This window comes from Amblyomma mixtum, chromosome 4 (assembly GCF_055824585.1).
Source record: "Amblyomma mixtum isolate Tamu chromosome 4, ASM5582458v1, whole genome shotgun sequence".
NCBI classification, from domain to species: Eukaryota; Metazoa; Arthropoda; class Arachnida; order Ixodida; family Ixodidae; genus Amblyomma; species Amblyomma mixtum.
Genome location: NC_143015.1, coordinates 141,406,690 through 141,425,021, shown reverse-complemented (window position 1 = coordinate 141,425,021; position 18,332 = coordinate 141,406,690). Strand labels below are relative to the sequence as shown.

The following is an 18,332-nucleotide window of genomic DNA, read 5'->3' as shown; positions in this document are numbered from 1 at the left end:
CGCCGACAATCCTTTCGGCCACAGTACCACCGGCTGAACCACACAGTACGCAAGAGGTACCATCGCGTAAACCGATCTGCCGCACCAACTCGCCTGCTCCCACCTTTCCGTGGCACAAGCCTATCAGACTTAAAACCTATCAGGAGTTGGTTACGGCCACTGACATCGGGAAGACCTCCTCTCTCTTCGTACCCTTGCTCTCCTATGGGGTCCATATCTTCATGTCGGACTGTGAACTAATTACTCTCTCCGAACACTGGCCGTCATCACTTGTTTGGTAAGGTAGACGGCGTGAGGAATGAAATTGCCCCGCCTGATTCTCCGACCTTCTGCACTCGCATCGCAATTGGCTTTGCTAATGTCGCTCTGCTGAAGCCTTACTGAGCAGCTGACCGATTTTAAGTTTAGCACCGAGATGATGATTTCGCTTCGGGAAGCTGGTCTCCCGACGATTCGTACGGAAAAGGATGAAGAGTGGCTCTCCTGCTCGGTGCCGTTTTCCCGTAAGTGTTTGGCTGCGCCTGCATCTTTGTCATCCAATCTTTTCTTTTAATGCGATAGCATTAAAACTGTGATCATGTCGGGAAAAAGTGTTCGCAATTTTCTGAAGCCTCTACGTGCCACGGTTAACAGGTGGAAAAATGGAGAGGCAAACACGTGCCACGGGAACAAACCGGCACGTTGCTACTATGCAGGGTGAGGAGGAAAGCGAGGTGAGAAGAGGAGCGGAGATAGCAGAGCGGCGCGCAAACACCGGATGCCACTCTACTGCTGTAGTGGTTGAGCGCAAGCCACCTGCAGATCCAACTCTCGATGGATACAGCTTTGTAGGGGGCTAGTCGGTCGTGTATACTGAGACTGGGGAGCGCTAGGTTTTAGACAAGGGAACAACACTCGCTCGTGTCTCGTGCTGTTCCTTTGTGTGTGTTGTTCCCTTGTCTAGAACCTAGCGCTCCCCGGTCTCGGTGGATACTGAACAGCAGATATGTAATAGAAGCCCAAGCGTGCAAGGGAAGAGGTGGAGGAGGAAAAACTTTTATTTAACCTGTAAGGTATCGGTAGCGTTCGCGGGGGTAATCGGAACGCGGCTGGGGGCACTCAAAGCGGAGCGTCTCGTTTCTTGGAACGCGGCCGCTCGCGAACGCGCTGGGAAGTACGGGTGTCCACCCCACCCGCGGTACCGATTCGCACACGTGCTGGCACGGATGTGTACTTGTGTTTGTTCTATTTTTATTTTGTGGTGGAGGGAATGTTCTCTGCACGTACTGGCACGACCGTGCGTTTGTATTTGTGGAAAGGGCGTTTTGCCCTACGGAAGCTGGAGGGCTGGCCAGGCTCTCGATAAACCAATCATGTGAACATCGTAACATGATTGGAAGCCACCAAGTGTGGGCCGGGCCTTTAAGTCTTTAAAACTGGGCCCTGGAGCCGGAAGCGGGGTTCTGGGCTAAGGTGAGATGCAACGCATCTTCGGCAACGCCGAGTAGGGGCCTCCCCTAGTATTAGCCAGTTCCGTTTTTTTTTTGTTGTTTTGTCTCTTTGTGCCTTTAATTTGTCTCTAGTGCCTGAACTTGTGTATCTACTGTAAATATATGTACATAAATCGTCAAGTATTCCCTTGATCCCTGCGTGTCAGCTCATCACAAGACCGTCTCTGACGGGGCACCGCTGGTGCGAAGGAACGCTTCAGTCTTCGAGTTAGATAAACCGTCTCTGGCGGGGCACCGCTGGTGCAATAAGGAAGACGAAAGAACCTGTGTGAAACTTTACTGGTGCAGTCGACAGGATCCTGCGGCCATCGTAAGACGGCGCAGGAAGAAAATTGAACGCAGGGAGAAAGGCGACGACAAGGCAACAGGTCAGCGTTCAAGAACTGACCTGCGGAGAGACAGCGGCAAGGACGTAAGGACCACGGCAGTAGTCCAGCGACGCGGAACTGCGTCCGGTCAAAAAAAAAAAAAAGCAGCGCGTCAGGAACTCGACGGTCACCGGCGGCGGACCAGCGGCGTGCGACAGCTCATCGCAGCGTCCGGGGAAAGTGGCGGTGGACTCCGACGCCAAGGAGCTGGCAATGCGGATCGACGCATCGAAACCGTGAGTTTCCTTGGTCGCATTGTTCACGTCCCTGTGTTCGAGCCGGTAGGACAGTTGAGGAGTACAGACGGCGGTATGGAGGGCTATCCATGCCGGCCCTCACTCGATGTGAGGTACCAGGTTGAGTTAGCGAAGGCGCGCTTAGCGGACCTTCAGGCTCAACTCGCGAAAGTGAATGGCGGAAAGGCGCTGCTTCGTGAGGAAGAACCTCAGGAAGTTAAATATGTCTTGAAGGCAATCGAAGCCAGACGCCAGCAGGTAGAGCTCGAGATCTCTAAGATCAAGGAGTCTAGGAGAGCCAGTGAGTCATTCAGGGAGAACTGCTCTGAGTCCCGAGAGGTGAGGCCGCCTGTGCTGGAAGACAAAGGATTGTGCTTGTCATGCACAGGTCAGGAAAACAGCAGTGAGGACGCTGAAAGCAATCAGCCGGTATGCGGGAACGCATCTTTGTTAGGAAAGGCCGCAAAAGGCTCAGGAAATGAAAACAGGACTCCTGAAAGGCGCGGAAATATCAAAACTTTTCCGCCACCGCGGGCGGCTAGCAAAGAACAGGAGCAGCCCAATTCTGATGATCCAGGCCCAATTGAGACTAAGGTGTCCGATAACAAACAGGACAACGGTCAAATTCCTGCAGGCTCGGTGACGGAGGTTGTGACCTCCGACACGTCAAAAGAGCGAACGAAAAATACCAAGGAAGAAGTAAAAAGAGAGCCAGCTTTCCGCGAAACTGGAATCTCTGGTGGAAAAAGCATCGGGATGGAACGCAGCGCCGTCCAGTTGTCGAACGCGCCCGATGTGCGTCCGATCAGGTCATCTGATGACAGGGAAATGTGTGGCGGCTTGCCACAAGACAAATCCAGGCCGAATGACTGTGAGGGGGCTCATGCAGCCCCAGAGTTAAACAATGCTACGGAGCCGACAAGCTCCTATAAAGTAGGGAGCGGCAATTTAAATGTTTGCCCTTGTAGGAACGAGGCAAATGGCACGAAGCGAAGCAAAGTACCAGGAGGCAAGGGCAAGGCTTTCAAATTGAAAGTCGGTGCGAGGAACAGTACGCTCCGTGCTACAGGTCGCAACATCAAATGTAGCAAGACTGACCGTACTGATATATTTGGACGGCCCAGGGGCTATGCTCCTTGTGCAGCACGTGGTTCGTACCGGCGCGCCGGAGAGAGCGTGCCCTTAGGTGCGTTGTGTGGTCAGGGGTTTAGACCCATCGAGAACCGGGATGTTTTTGATCCTGGAGGGCACCGGCTTTCGAGTTCTTGCCCCGCTGTGGCACCAACCTAATGAGTATAGTGGCCATTAGGCGTTCTTAGTGTTGAGACGCGTGGTGGCTCGAACGCACACAGGGACGCTCGGTGCGACCAAGGAGGCTCACGTGGCCCGTATCAGTGCTACTGAACGCTCTAGTTGCGAGTGTCGGTGTGTGTGTGTCGAGCAGGACGCGGGTGTGCATGCTGGTGAACTGCGTACAGCCCATCAACTTGGACGCTGTGTTACGGCGCACGGCAGGCATGCCACTGTGTGTATTTAAGTGTGCATTTTGCGTGATGTTGTGTTGGTGCCCGTGTGCATTTTTTTGTTTTTGGTTTTGTTTGTGCCAGTGCTAGTGTATCCGCGGCATGTAACCCACAGGGTGGTTTTGTGACCCGTACCGACCCCTTTGTTATAATTCTAAAAGTGCCATTTGAGCCCTTTGTAGAATCTTGGGAAGGGCGTGTAAGGTATCGGTAGCGTTCGCGGGGGTAATCGGAACGCGGCTGGGGGCACGGCACTCAAAGCGGAGCGTCTCGTTTCTTGGAACGCGGCCGCTCGCGAACGCGCTGGGAAGTACGGGTGTCCACCCCATCCGCGGTACCGATTCGCACACGTGCTGGCACGGATGTGTATTTGTGTTTGTTCTATTTTTATTTTGTGGTGGAGGGAATGTTCTCTGCACGTACTGGCACGACCGTGCGTTTGTATTTGTGGAAAGGGCGTTTTGCCCTACGGAAGCTGGAGGGCTGGCCAGGCTCTCGATAAACCAATCATGTGAACATCGTAACATGATTGGAAGCCACCAAATGTGGGCCGGGCCTTTAAGTCTTTAAAACTGGGCCCCGGAGCCGGAAGCGGGGTTCTGGGCTAAGGTGAGATGCAACGCATCTTCGGCAACGCCGAGTAGGGGCCTCCCCTAGTATTAGCCAGTTCCGTTTTTTTTGTTGTTTTGTCTCTTTGTGCCTTTAATTTGTCTCTAGTGCCTGAACTTGTGTATCTACTGTAAATATATGTACATAAATCGTCAAGTATTCCCTTGATCCCTGCGTGTCAGCTCATCACAAGACCGTCTCTGACGGGGCACCGCTGGTGCGAAGGAACGCTTCAGTCTTCGAGTTAGATAAACCGTCTCTGGCGGGGCACCGCTGGTGCAATAAGGAAGACGAAAGAACCTGTGTGAAACTTTACTTAACCAGTGGCAGATTTTTAGTACGTCGCCATCCTCTCCGGGCGGTGTCCTTAGTTCAGAGCTCCGTTGGTTGTCGCTATTCTTCGCGCACGCTCGATCAGCTGTTGCTGGCACTGTGGGTCTGTGCTCGACAAAACTGCCTCCCAAGAAGACAACGCGGGTTAGAGGGTGGTATAGGTTTGGGAAAGTGTGTGTCTGAAGCTCTCTATAGGGATCTATTGGGGGGGGGGAGGTGGTTGGAAGTGTGCCTGTGTGAGGTCTGTTCAAGGGTGAGTGTGTATGTTAAAGGATCTGTAGGTGGTGGTGTTGCGTTTCCTCTTCCTTTGTTAATCGCTGGTCTGATGTCCAGGCCTATCCCCCTTGTGCCCGGCGGGACAGGTCTCAACGAGGGCGTGTGCGCTCTCGTTGCCAGGAAAGGAGGCGTGTCCTGGTGCCCAAACGATTCGATTAAGGTGAAGTTCGTTCGTGGAACACAGTTGGAGCCTCTTCTGCTGTACTGCTCGAGCGCGTGTTTAATGAATCTGATATTCATTTGTCCCCTGTCCGGTTCGTGGCCTCTAAGCTGGAGCTTCTGTGTTGTCTGGTTCGCATGTAGCGTCCGTGTAAAGGACATATGAATCTTCCGGAAATTTGAGCTTGAGCGCCTCAAATCGGGCTTGTCACTGGCCGCCCGAGCGCAGGGCTGCCGGGTCTGATGGTAAGGGGTATTTGTTGGTTTGGTTTGGTTTATGGGGTTTAACGTCCCAAAGCGACTGAGGCTATGAGAGATGCCGCAGTGGAGGGCTCCCGAAATTTCGACCACTTGGGGTTCTTTAACGTGCACTGGCATCGCACAGTACATGGGCCTCTAGAATTTGGCCTCCATAGAAATTCAACCGCCGCGGGCCGGGATCGAACCCACGTCTTTCGGGTCAGCAGTCGAGCACCATAACCACTGAGCCACCGCGGAGGCTTGTGCCTTAGTTTTTCATGGAGAGAGATGTGCTTTTTCGGCAACCGCTCTAATCCGTGAGTTCCGTGTACCTTCCGGGAACATTCGGCTTCAATCTCGGTCTTTAAAATGCAGTGGTCACTGCCCAGTGTCTTGTCTAGATTGGGCTGGGTAGGCACCGTGTCGCTGCGTGCGGGGCCGACCGTCGCAAAAGAGAAGGGCGAAGTGCACCACGCGCCTCGAGTTGAGCGTGCTCTCCATGCTCAGCAAGAAGACCCCGTTCCCGGCTTGATTTTGCCGCTTGAACTGGTTCGCTCTACCCTGCCCTGGTTCACTTATCGACTCGGTGAGTCACTTGCTTACTGGTGGCTCCTTCGCACAATCCTATCCTCCATTAACTTGTCAGCCGCAGCACAGTGCTACCAGCATCTGGCTGTAACTGTTCACAAATCTTTGTCTCTCTTTTGAGTGAAGGCTATGCTCACGACGGCGTGCTGGCCAACCAGAAGGGCCTTGCGCACGACGAGTTATTTGACGACGCCTTCTTGAAAGTCGCGCTTTTCAATGTAGAAGCCGGCATCTGATGTGTATTTGCCAGCTGCAGTCTGCACAGACTGCTGGCTGCCATGACAGGGCAGAAGAATCTTTTGGATGTCAGCTTAATTGTATTCGCCGAATGAAGCTGGTAAAGTTTGAAAGCGGCAACTCAGTGACTTGAAATTCGAACTGTCGTCTACATCGTAGAGGCACGGTATTAATCCGCAACGTCTTATTAGCACCGATTCCTTGAACTGGTTTCATCGGATGTTGTTGGAGATGATACCGAGAAAAATTGACGATTAAAACACTCCCCCTCCGCCCTTTTTTTTCTCTTTCTCAAAATTAGCCCTAGAGTGTTTGACACCCTGTGGTCGTGTGAGGCGTTTTTAACTTCTTTTAAAAATGATTTTGCAGCCTAGATGAAGTGGCATGGGGTGATGGATGGAACAAGGAGGTAGTGGAATGGCATTTGGTTAATTGCTTCGGTTTGAATATCGCAGACTCAAGTAACTAGTGAGTCTGCGATATTCAAGCAGAAGCAATTAACTCAAGTAACTAGCGAGGTGGTCGAAATTTCTGGAGCTCTTCACTACGGCGTCCCCCATAGCCTGAGTCGTTTTGGGACGTTAAACTTCCATAAAAAATGAACCCTCAAGTAACTGGCGGGTGAAAAAAAAACTGTGGACAAGGAACGTCTTCACAGGGCGCAGCGCTAGAGGTCAAATGAAGTTTTTCTACTTTTGTTATCAGGCAGACCGAGCTACTCTACAACATTAATGCAATAATATTTGTGAAGATACCTGTTTTCTTCGGCTGTCAAGAACAAGCAGGTAGTATTTTTCATGACAAAACATGTGAAATAACATTCGGCGATTCCTTGGTATGAGGTCGGCATGGGTTTTCTGTGTACTGTGTGCAGTTAACTTCCATAAGCCGCCAGCGCTGGGTTCCTTGATGTGCCGTTTTGCCCATCTTTTCTGTTCTGGCGTGCTAGGACGTCGTGACTGTGAGCCATTCACACAGGATGCCGATGTCGATTATTTAATACATTTTCATCATACACCACTTATTCCTTCCTACGTAGGGCACTAGAGTTGTGAGCTTCAGAGCAAAGAAACCACTTATTGTGCAGGCAGTTGCCTCTGTTTGCTCCGAGCCACGTTTCTTGAATCCAGCGCTGTAACCAAAGGTCCTCACTTTCATCGTCTTCTGGTCTCTTTGTAGCGAGAGCTACACTACGCCAGCCGCTTCGCCTCTTCGGCATGGTCGCACTTTCGCCGTCGTTGCACCTCGGCTGAGGTCGCACCAACCTTTAGCGTTGCCTAGCAACCACCGCAGCTGGCGGGCCTCGCCGCTCGGCGCGCCATCTGGCATGACGTCACTCCACCATTGCGCTCGTCGTGGAACAGACTCCGCTCGCTTCGCCAGTTGTGCGCATGCATAGTAGAGGGAGAGGGTTTTCGCAGTGTGTATATAGACCAGATTATAGTGAACTAGAATACTATCCTAGTGGCGCGAACGGAAGGGCGCGGGCGTGCTCTTTGGCGTAGAAGCCACCAGGTGGCGGCACTGCAACTTTTTGCAGCAGCGTCGTCGCGGCTCCGTTTGGAGCTTGTGTATGCTTCTCCACGTCGTTGTGTCGGTGTGGTGCTCTAATACGCCGGTAGTTAATAAACATGCATGCTATTTGCTTCAACTAGCTTCAGAGTAACCTGATAGGCACTTTTTTTTTCCCAGCCGTGCCCCTTTGAGCAGTTCGGCGATTATGAAAAATCGCGTCGTTGCATGCCGTATGCTACCGAGAACGGGCAATGAGAGAGGCTCACGGTTTTGCCGGTGGGTGTTAGTTGTCTAGATGCATCTCTTACCAGGCTCATTTTGTTTACCTGTGATTATAATTTGGTACTATGGGGTTTAATGTTTTTTTTTTAATTCGACTTGTGTTTATATGAAAATTCTTTTTCCTGTATTGAGCTTTGCTGCCCTAACCTCTCGCCGACGTGTGTGGTGCTTGTGGCCTAAAGGCATTTTTTACCTGCACCGTTCTAACTATCGCGCTCTTTGCTTCTCTTTATGTTCCTATATTGCATTGTTATATTTTTGTGACCTTTGTTTTTCCACATCAACCTTGTATACGCTCCCCCCTTATGTAATACCACGACAGGGGCCTTTAAGGGACAATAAATGATGATGAAATGAATGTCCCAAAGCAACTCAGGCTATTGGGGCACCGTAGTCGAGGGCTCCGGATAATTTCGACCACCTGGGGTTCTTTAGCGTGCACTGACATCGCACAGCACACGGGCCTCTAGCATATCGCCTCCGACGAAATTCGATCGGCGCGGCCGGGATCGAACCGGCGTCTTTCGGGCCAGCAGCCGAGCACCATAACCACTGAGCCACCGTGGCGGCTTACAGTCATAGAAAACTGCCTTCCTCATTCATCTGTACGCGCGCCTACGTGTCATCCAGTTTACGGAAACCAGTTTTTTTCTGAGGCGCTTAAGCGGCCTCAGAAACATATTTTGTTCACTGAATGTTATTCACGATTGAAAATATTTCCACCCCAATTTTCGGCAAGTCTTGCAATGTATGCATGACATATGCCAAGTTGAGAAGACACAGGAGGCGAGCTTTATACCTTTATTGGCAAGTGCAGACAGGTGAAAGAAAAATTGAAGCGAATATTGGTTTGTTGGGAGGCACATTATTGGCGTAATCAGCCGAAATTAGGTTACATAGCAATGCCATCCGCGGAATCAAGGCTATAGCTTTCCTAAGAGGGTGCTTCGGAGATCTAAGTGCAACGACTCATTTTCAGGTACTTAGAAGCTTGGCGCTTCCGGTTGTTGCTGCTATTGAAGCTTTTTTCATAAAACAGTTGGTTGGTTTGGTTGGTTTATGGGGTTTAACGTCCCAAAGCGACTAAGGCTATGAGAGACGCCGTAGTAGTGGAGGGCTCCGGAAATTGAAGGCGGGTTGTTATATAAAAAGCAGTGAGCTCTGCTGCCACATTCTCACAGTGGTCAGGACAGCCAAGCCGAAGCTCTGTTTTTGTCTTAACCACCTGTACAATATCAACGATACTGTCTGCATGTAGTTCTAGGAGGCTAAAACATGTCGTGAAGGCATTTTTTAGGTCAGCTACAAATTTGTAGAGGGGAGCAGCGGGATACAGAAGACCACCGTTGTCTTTCATGCGAGTGAACGGGGCTAAGTTTTAGTTCCCAGCTGCCTCTTTGTTCCGCAAAAGCAAATTCAGGCAGCTTTCACAGCTCGTCTTCAGGACACATTTTCTGGCGACATAACCAGCTATATAAAATATTAGCCGGCTGTCACTTGATGCCACGGTGCAGGTGACACCCTCTGAACCTCAAAACTGTTTGGGTTGGTGTGGCTAGATGTGATCCCGTACAGGGCTTGTAATGCAACATTTTTGCCATGTAGAGCAATGGTTTGGTTTGGTTTATGGGGTTTAACGTCCCAAAACGACTCAGGCTATGAGAGACGCCGTAGTGGAGGGCTCCGGAAATTCCGACCACCTGGGGTTCTTTGACGTGCACTGACATCGCACAGTACACGGGTCTCAAGAATTTCTCCTCCAAAGAATGGCTCTACGGACATTTTCCAGTTACACCTGAAAAGTAGAAAATGTATTACACAGATGTTCTCTTCCTGGTAAAAATACTGTGCGGCGAACAAAGACGCCTTAGGAGCTCCCGGATAACCGCTCCGACAGCCCGGAGCAAAGCAATGGGAGTCCGCCTTCCTTTTCGGCATCGTGCCTCTCTGTAGTATATAGCACCAACTTCACACACGCAATACGATTTTCTCCGGATCACTCACATCTCGAGGAGTCACGCCGAAACGTAGAACGCACACAAAACACTTCGGTTCAGCGCCCGGAGAGCCGTTCTGAACGTGAGAAGCAGCACGGCAGCGGCAGCGCAGGCTGGCGCAGGGCTAGTAAAAGGCGCAGTGGCGCCCCTTGCGGCGAGGAGCGGCGTTTTGCTTCAGCCGCTCCGCTGCCACGCGCCTCCGTTCGCGCCACTAGATGAGTATTCTAGTTCACTATAGACCAGATTTTTGAGCCTCTCCAGGGCGCGGCCATTTTGCGCCGACTGGCGCGCCGCGGTGCGGGCGTTTCTTTGGGGACTGCGGGGCTGCGGCAGTTCCGCGGCCGCGCCTGCATAAAGCCGCGCTTCGGGCGCTAAAAAAACATTGTCGAGCATACTTCCGCTGCGTGGCTGTGTTGCAGGAAGTATTTACGTTATCAAAGCGATAACATTGACGTATTTTAATGACATTTAGTTTGACATTCAGATTAATTGTGCCGGCGCTTAGAACGCGCTCGTGCTTATATCGAATTCCGTCATGGTGCTCCACCGCAAAGAAAATTTTTGTTCAATATCAAGCATTAGATGTGCGGCTAGCATGCAGTTCCAATTCCCATGCACTCTTATTCCTTCCTGCCGGCCGGCCATAAAGCCCCCCTCCGCAAACAGGGCCTTCTTGTCACCGCGCCAGTTATCAACAAATTACCCCTGTGAGCTCAACTGAGTCGCAGTGCCAACAGAAAACAAATTTTGTCATGGTTTATGCAACCTGGTGCATAAAAACGTACTTTCGCTTAATTTATCAAAGCTTGAATAGATATGAGCAGCTCGAAGTCGCGTTATTTTATTCAGGAGCTCTCGCCGCGTGTGAGAGCGTTGCGTAGCCGTTTGGCTAAGTGTAGAAAATGTAATGAAATCGCGCATAGTATTTTCCTCTGAATAAGGTAGATACCGCACCGCTGCGGTGGCTCAGTGGTTACGGCTCTCGGCTCCGGCCCAAAAGACGCGGGCTCAATCACGGCCGCGGCGGCCGAATTTCGATGGAGGTGAAATTCTAGAGGCCCGTGTACTGTGCGATGTCAGTGCACGTTAAAGAACCCCAGGTGGTCGAAATTTCCGGAGCCCTTCACTACGGCGTCCCTCATAGCCTGAGTCGCTTTGGGACGTAAAACCTTAATAAACCAAACCAAGCTAGTGTAGATACCAACAGCAGAAAGATACTATAGATAAACCTTTACCCCCCAGATCCCTCTGACATGCGTGTGGAAAAAGCAGCTGAAATCGGTAGCGGTCGTGCTTACAATCGTGTCATGAAATGTGTTTAATGGGAACAAGAGCAAGCTCAGCGCAAGGATGCCGAACACGTACTGGTGATCGAAAACACGCGCTCCGTCGGGACAACCTTCAGTCTGCAGCTCGCCTATCCAGTTACTATACTCCACTGAGTCAAATCAGTAGATCTACATTCTGATGCATAAAATTATCATAGATGATATCGCACGTAAAAGGCGACAACAAACGACACGACAGCGCAGAAATCTGCTTAGAAGTGCCGGTTTCCAGTCTGTACACTACCTGGTCGACTACCCTCGGATGTCACGTTAACGAGTAACTGCGCGCAAGATAACCGCAGTACTGTCTGGAAGAGGGAAAATGTGAGTAGTGACGCACAGCACACACCCTCATACGTTAGCTGATGAAGCACTACAACGACAGAAGCGAACACGTAAACATGCATTCTACGCGCGGCGCCGGCGCGACCCGCAGTCCCTCGGGCCGCGCGCGCCGACAGATGGCGACTGGTGTCGAGAGTAGGAGCGCGCCCGCAGCCTGCGTGCGAGGGTAAAAAAATCTGGTCTATATATACGGTTCGGCGTAGCGGGAGGCGAGCCGTTATGGAGAGCCACAAGTCGGCTAGGCTGAAAGAAGCCAGACTTCGACGTCGGAACGAAACAAGGAGGAGACAGCGTGTCGAAGACGCCGAAGAAGAGCGTGTCAAACGTCTCGAGAAGCGTCTTAATGACGACGGGGCTAGACGAGCTCGCTAAGCCTCCGACAGTAGTGATGGCCTGTAGCTTTCGCTACGTACCACGTTTAACCAGAGCTAAACCACAGCCAATTATGAGCTGTCGAGCGTACGAAGAGACAGACTGCGCACAATTCACTGAACAAGGACCGATATTTATCATTTTCAGGTTGCCAGTCTCCTGTTCAGCATGTCTTACGAGTCTTCCTACTTTGACCCTGCGGTTGGCGGCCAGGCTTACAGCCGGTACGGATATGAAGAGACTGCGTACGGACAGTCTACTTACGGTACAGAAATGAGCATGCAAACCCTCACGTCGAAACCTGAAGGTAAGTATGAGAGCAGCAGTCTCGATGCCCAAGACCCGAGTTCCCGGTCTAACAGAAAAATTCACCTGTGGTTGACAAACCGTAGCTCTGGCACCCTAGAATCTACAACCCAGATTCTGCAAAACATAGACAATTAGTAAAAATTGCGAAGACACTTTGGCAACTAGAGTTTCGAGAGGCGAAAGCCGTGGACACTATGCCGTTACGACTACCCGTGGATGAGACATCCCACCGTTCCCGTGGCTATAGCGACGTATACATTATTTCGACGGAATTTTTACATTTTTGACCATAATGAATTAACTGATTAATTTACAGTCATCACACGTGGCTTCTAGGTTTATTTTTTCCTCCTCTATCTGATGCAACCACTCTTTTTCTCCTGACTTATTTAGTTCCCGAGTTAAGCGCTGCCAAAGGTGTGACACCCTCTGCTAACGGACGACAGTGTGAGCCATTAAAGGCTTTCTCCTTAAAACTCCTCAGCCTAACTAGAGTAGGGAAGGAATGGTGGGCTATCAGCGCCAAGGGAAAAAACTTTGACCCAAACTATTAAGAGATTTTCTCTCATACATCCGACTGCCGACTTTTCTTGCATGCCCGATCCAGTGGTAAAAAAATTCAGTAGCTGCACTGCGAATTCGAGCTCGGTATAAATCCTTTTAAAAACTTTTACCATATTTTGTTGGTGCATATATTTGTGCACACAGAATGAAATGTGAACGAACGTCTGAGCCCACGTGAAATACACATGAGCTGAATCTTGGACAATGTCGATGTCCATACTGTATTAAAACGCGCTACTTCGTCATAAAACTTTTGAAAGCCCTTTTGAAATATATTTTACATTTCGTTCTGCTTTTTCAGACACCAAGCATACGTCGTAAGTAACCTTGTATTGTAGCGAGCACTGTTTGATTTTACAGCTGCTTTGGTAAAGACGAAAGGGAACTCTACAGAATAAAGTTCACTCTCAAAAAACAACAACTGTTTCTCGCATTCCGGTAGCTGCTCTATGCTTGAATTCACTTTTTATAGGCTCACGTACGGAACAGGGCGTTATGAAAGCTAAGAAAAGGACAATAGAAAACAATAGCTGCTCTTGCTGGGCGCGGTGTAGAAAGGTGCAGAGACTCTTAGAGATTGGAAACTATGCGTTAATTAATGCTGGCTCTTTCACTGGGACAAGCCCTACAATCAGGCACCTGTGTTTTCTATTAGTAGCGACGACGATATAGCAGCCCACAGAGCATGATGATGATGAAATAACTTTATTGGCACCCGTCAAGGAATCAGAGGGCGAAAAAGACGAGTCTTGACCGCCGTCATCTTCCTCCCCTTTCAGCAGGCTGGGATCCCTTGGGATTCAGCGGTGTCCAGGGCCAGACGGATAACTTCTTTTTGTTCTTCTTCTTTCTGGCTGGCCATTAAAGCCTCCCAGGACTCTATATTCCTGTCTGGTTTGTTGTGGCTAGGGCATGTCCACACCATGTGGATCATGTCTGCTATTTCATTACAATGTTTACACCTGGGGTCTTGGATCGCCGGATGCCATCTGCTTAGTGCGAGTGGGTTCGGAAAAACTCCCGCCTGTAACTTTCTCCATATGACCTCTTCCTTTTTGCTAAGGCCCTTGCATGCTCCAGGTAATGTCTGTCTTCCTAATCTGTAATGGCTAAGAATATCTTGGTACGTGTTCAGCTCCCTGCTCGTCTGAAGGGGCTCTCTGCTTGACGAGACCGCATTGGGGTCCCGGTGTGTGAGTCCTCGGGCCAATGCGTGCGCTGTCTCGTTTCCCCGGAGGCCCTCGTGGGCAGGAGTCCAAACAAGGTTTATTAGTTCTGCCGGTGTCGGGCCGGCATTCAGAATTTTGACTGCTTCGACAGATACCCTGCCTGCGTTGTAGTTGCGGATAGCCGATTTGGAATCTGTTATAATCACCCTGACATTCCGTTGAGTTAAAGCCAGCGCAATGGCTACCTCCTCAGCCGCTGTTGCATCTCTTTGTTGGGTGCTGCAGCACGAGACTCGGTCTCCGCCCTCCCTGGTTGCTAGGGCTACGAAACCCGTTCTGCCTTCATATTCCGCCGCGTCCGTGTAAACCACGTCCTGTCTATTGGCTAATTTTTTCTGCAGAGCTTTCGCTCTGTCCTTTCGCCTACCCTCATGGTGTACCGGATCCATATTCCTTGGGAGTGGTGGGATTCTGATTTTGTTCCTTATGTCTGTTGGGATATTCTCCGTGTGTTTGAGCCGCGCTCGAGGTTCGAAGCCTAGCTTTTCTAGTATTTTTAGCCCCGAATGGCTGCGTAGGAGTCGTTGTTGTTGCGCTACTCTGGTGGCCTCAATGAGCTCGTCTAGTGTGTTCGAAATCCCCATGTTTAGAATTTTCTGGGTGGACGTGTACGGGGGGAGGCCCAGAGCGGTTTTGACGCCTTTCCTAATTAGGATTTCAATCTTGTTTTTTTCTGCTTTGGCTAGCCGTAGATATGGTGCCACGTATGTGATTCTGCTGATTACAAATGATTGAACTAGTCTTAAGAGGTTCGTCTCCTTCATTCCCGCGTGTTTATTTGCTATTCTTTTGAGTAGCCTACACGTCTGGCTTACACTCGATTCGAGTTTTCGTATCGTTTCGGTGTTCTTACCGTTTGCCTGTATCCTAAGACCCAGTACTCTAATCATCTCTACTGAGGGTATTTTGTCCCCGTTTACCGTTAGCGTTATCCCATGTTCATGGGGCTTTCTTTGTCTCTTTTGTGGGCCGAGGAAGAGCGCTTCCGATTTCTCGGCAGAACATTTGAGTCCTATTTGTTTTAGGTACGACTCAATTTCCTCGATCGCTCTTTGGAGGGTACCTTCGATGTGCGCGTCACTGCCTCTGGTAACCCAGAGGGTGAGGTCGTCCGCGTATATTGTGTGGTTGAGCCCTTCTATACACGCCAATTTATGTGGTAAGCCAATCATTGCAATGTTGAAGAGTGTTGGTGATAGGACCGAGCCTTGGGGAGTACCTTTGTTGCCCAGCCTTATGCCTTTCTCTTCCTTCCCTCCTAGGCTGATAGTAACTGTTCTGTTTGAAAGAAAGTCCTTCACGTAGTTGTATACCTTTCCCCCTACATTTAGAGTTTCTAAGCGTTCTAGTATGGCTGCGTGGTCAACGTTGTCAAAAGCTTTGGCCACGTCAAGGCCGACTATTACTCTGGTATCAGCTGTTTCGTTGTCTAGCACTTGTTCTTTAAGTTGAAGCATAACATCGCATGCAGAAAGATGTGTCCTGAATCCGATCATCGTGTCGGGGTAAAGCTTTTGTTCTTCTATGAATCTGTTTAGCCTCGTTTGAATAACGTGCTCCATTAGCTTACCTACACATGAGGTAAGCGAAATGGGCCTCAGGTTTTCGAGACTTAGTTTCTTACCTGGTTTTGGAATAAGGACTAGGTTGGCCTCTTTCCACGAAGGTGGGATTCGGCCCTTATCCCAACATTCCTGCATGTACGCTGTTAGGTTTCTAATTGATGCATCATCCAAATTCCTCAGCATGCGATTGCTGATTCTGTCTGGACCTGCCGCAGTTTTAGTTCTGAGTATGTTCAACTCCGCCCTAACCTCTCCGATGGTGATGGGCCCATCGAGAAGAGGATTCTCTGCGCCCTTGTACTCGGGGAGGGGTGTGGGTTGTGTGCACCTCAAGTACTTGTCCCTCACTTCAGAGATTAGTTGATCACTAGTGCCTTCGTATTTATATACGAGTTTCTGTAGTTGTTGTCGTGCCTCATACTTTGTCTTGTCCGGGTCTAAGAGATGTCTGAGCATTTTCCACGTGTTGGCTTTGCTGATTCTGCGGTCCATCTCCTCGCAGATACTACCCCAGTTTTGTCTGGTTAAGTTCAGCGCGTGCTCCTCGATATCTCTATTCTGTTTGGCTAGGAGCTTACGTATGTTTCTGTTCCCCTTGTTATGAGCAAGTTTTTCTTCTAGCTCCCTTTTCTTGCGCCACAGGCCTATCATACGCCTGTCTACCTCTTCTTGCGTTTCTTCTGCTTCCACCTCTTCGGTGGCTTCTTTAACTGCCGCGAGAATGTCTGTGCCCCAAGATTCTATGTCCCTGATTGCGTCTCGGGTATGAAGGTTCGCCCTGAATAGATCCCAATTTACCGCTGCGACCTTTTTGGGTTTCGGTGTGGGCGGTCCGTCTTCTACCACGATCTCAATAATTTTGTGGTCGCTTCCTAGGTCCTCCCCCGTGTTACACCACCTTGCCGTGATTTGGCCTCCGGTGAGAGTTAAGTCAGGTGTAGTGTCCCTACTCACGCTATTGCCCTGTCTTGTTGGTTTGATGGGGTCAGTGATCAAGATGAGCTCATTGTGGAGAATACTGTCCCAGAGTTCTCTGCCCTTGATTTGCGTATATTTGTATCCCCATGCGGGATGATGAGCGTTAAAGTCCCCGACAATGACGATAGGGTTTTTGCCCGCTATCTGTTTCGTTTTTGCGAATAGCTTGCCGAAGCCGCAATCCTTTCTCTGTTTCGGAGAGCTGTATACGTTTAAGACGAATAGGCTTTTCTCTCTCCGCTTACGCGGTATCATTTCGATTAGAGTGTGATCTAATTGGACGTGCCCTGTCTCGTGCTGCAGCGCGGTAACGTTGCGTTTGACAAGGGTGGCAACCTGCGTGTTGTCCCCTCGGCCCGGGTACGATTTGTAACCGGGCAGCTTCGCGTTTTTCCCGCACTCTTGTAAAGCTATAATTTCGGGTTTGTCTCCGTTTGCAAGGAAAGATTGTAAAACGGCCCGTTTACGCAGAAAGCCCCTACAGTTCCACTGCCAGATAGTATTATTGTTCTTTGGCCAAGGCATTTTTGGTTGCTTGGAATTCCGCGTATATCCATTGGTCCCTTTTCTCAAATTCCGCCGTGAGAGCAGCGTCTCGCTTTGCAAATTCTACTCTGATCGTTTCTGTGACTTGTTTCATGAATTGCATTAGTGTTCCGTTCAGTAGTTTCATATCCTGTTGTTGTTTGTCGTTTAGTTGTTCGAATTTGGTCTCAAGATCCGACTCTTTGGTACGTTTCTTTTTTGAAGGGGGTTTTTCAACCTTCGCTGTCTCTACCTCTTTATCCTGCTCCACTTGCATAGGCGCCATTGCCTTTTCCTGTTGCGGTTCGTTTTCCTCGGGTTGTTTAGCTGTCGTTTCTAGCATTTTGATCCGCTCTTCTTGCTTCTTAATATAATCAGTTAAAGTCTTAATCTGATCTGCCTGCTGTTTAATAAGTTCTTTTAATTCTTTAAATGTCTCGGAGTCCTGGGAAACTTTAGTTGGCCAGCTCACCTTTGCAGCTTGCTCCTTGCGTGGCTGTTGCTGTCCGGTTTGTAGCCGGGGGAAGGACTCTGACCGAAACCTCGTTCTGCTGCCGGATCTATTACGGGAGCGGCTGTTCCTTCCCACAGAGCATGAAAATACGTGAAACGCTTAGAAGAGTTCATTCTCTTATTCCACAATAGCACATACCACAGCGCTTGTCCTCTCCATTCTCTATATGTGTGTTCGTCCTTATTTACCGCTGTGGAACCTTACATTTATTACCAATGAAGCAACTGACCCAGCAACTGGCTTTATTGCAACTTTTGTTGCATTGCTGCTTTTGTTTTACAAATGACCATTAAACATACTTCCTATGCTCTGTGGTAGTCATCCTAACATGCCCGTAATTCTTTATCTTAAAATTCAAGGTAGACTGCTAGACGTGGTGAAAAAGAACACTCGTAAAAATATGCGAGAACTGTGAACTTTACTCTGTCGTTCACGTGCCGAGCTCTCAAATGTGACTGCGGATGCACCAGCTACCTAAGTCCAACGCTGCTTCATGAATAATTAGCTCCGATAGGCTGTAACCTTACACAACGTGTGAGCTGCTATTCCCAAGAGTTTAATTATGCCCTTATCTGTCTCAGACACAAGCGCTTGGTGGCACTGCTTAACCGCAAGCTGTAAGACTTGTGGGGTTTTAATTGGGGAGATAAATGCGTTCTCCCCGTTTAATCGCGGCTGACCCAGTTCAAAACCGCGCGGACCCCACCCCGTGGTCGCGTACGCTACCGAGCGCTCGCCGACCACGGCGGG

General features: G+C 49.9%; 1 protein-coding gene across 1 annotated transcript in view; it reads left to right on the top strand.

Annotated features, from left to right (window-relative positions):
* Window positions 1–12,054: 12,054 nt before the first annotated feature.
* Window positions 12,055–18,332, top strand: part of LOC149348495 (uncharacterized) — a 28,292-nt gene continuing 22,014 nt past the window's right edge. Inside the window, exon 1 of the mRNA XM_089585845.1 lies at window positions 12,055–12,205. The gene's annotated coding sequence lies outside the window, so the exon portion shown is untranslated. The remainder of the gene's footprint in view (window positions 12,206–18,332) is intronic.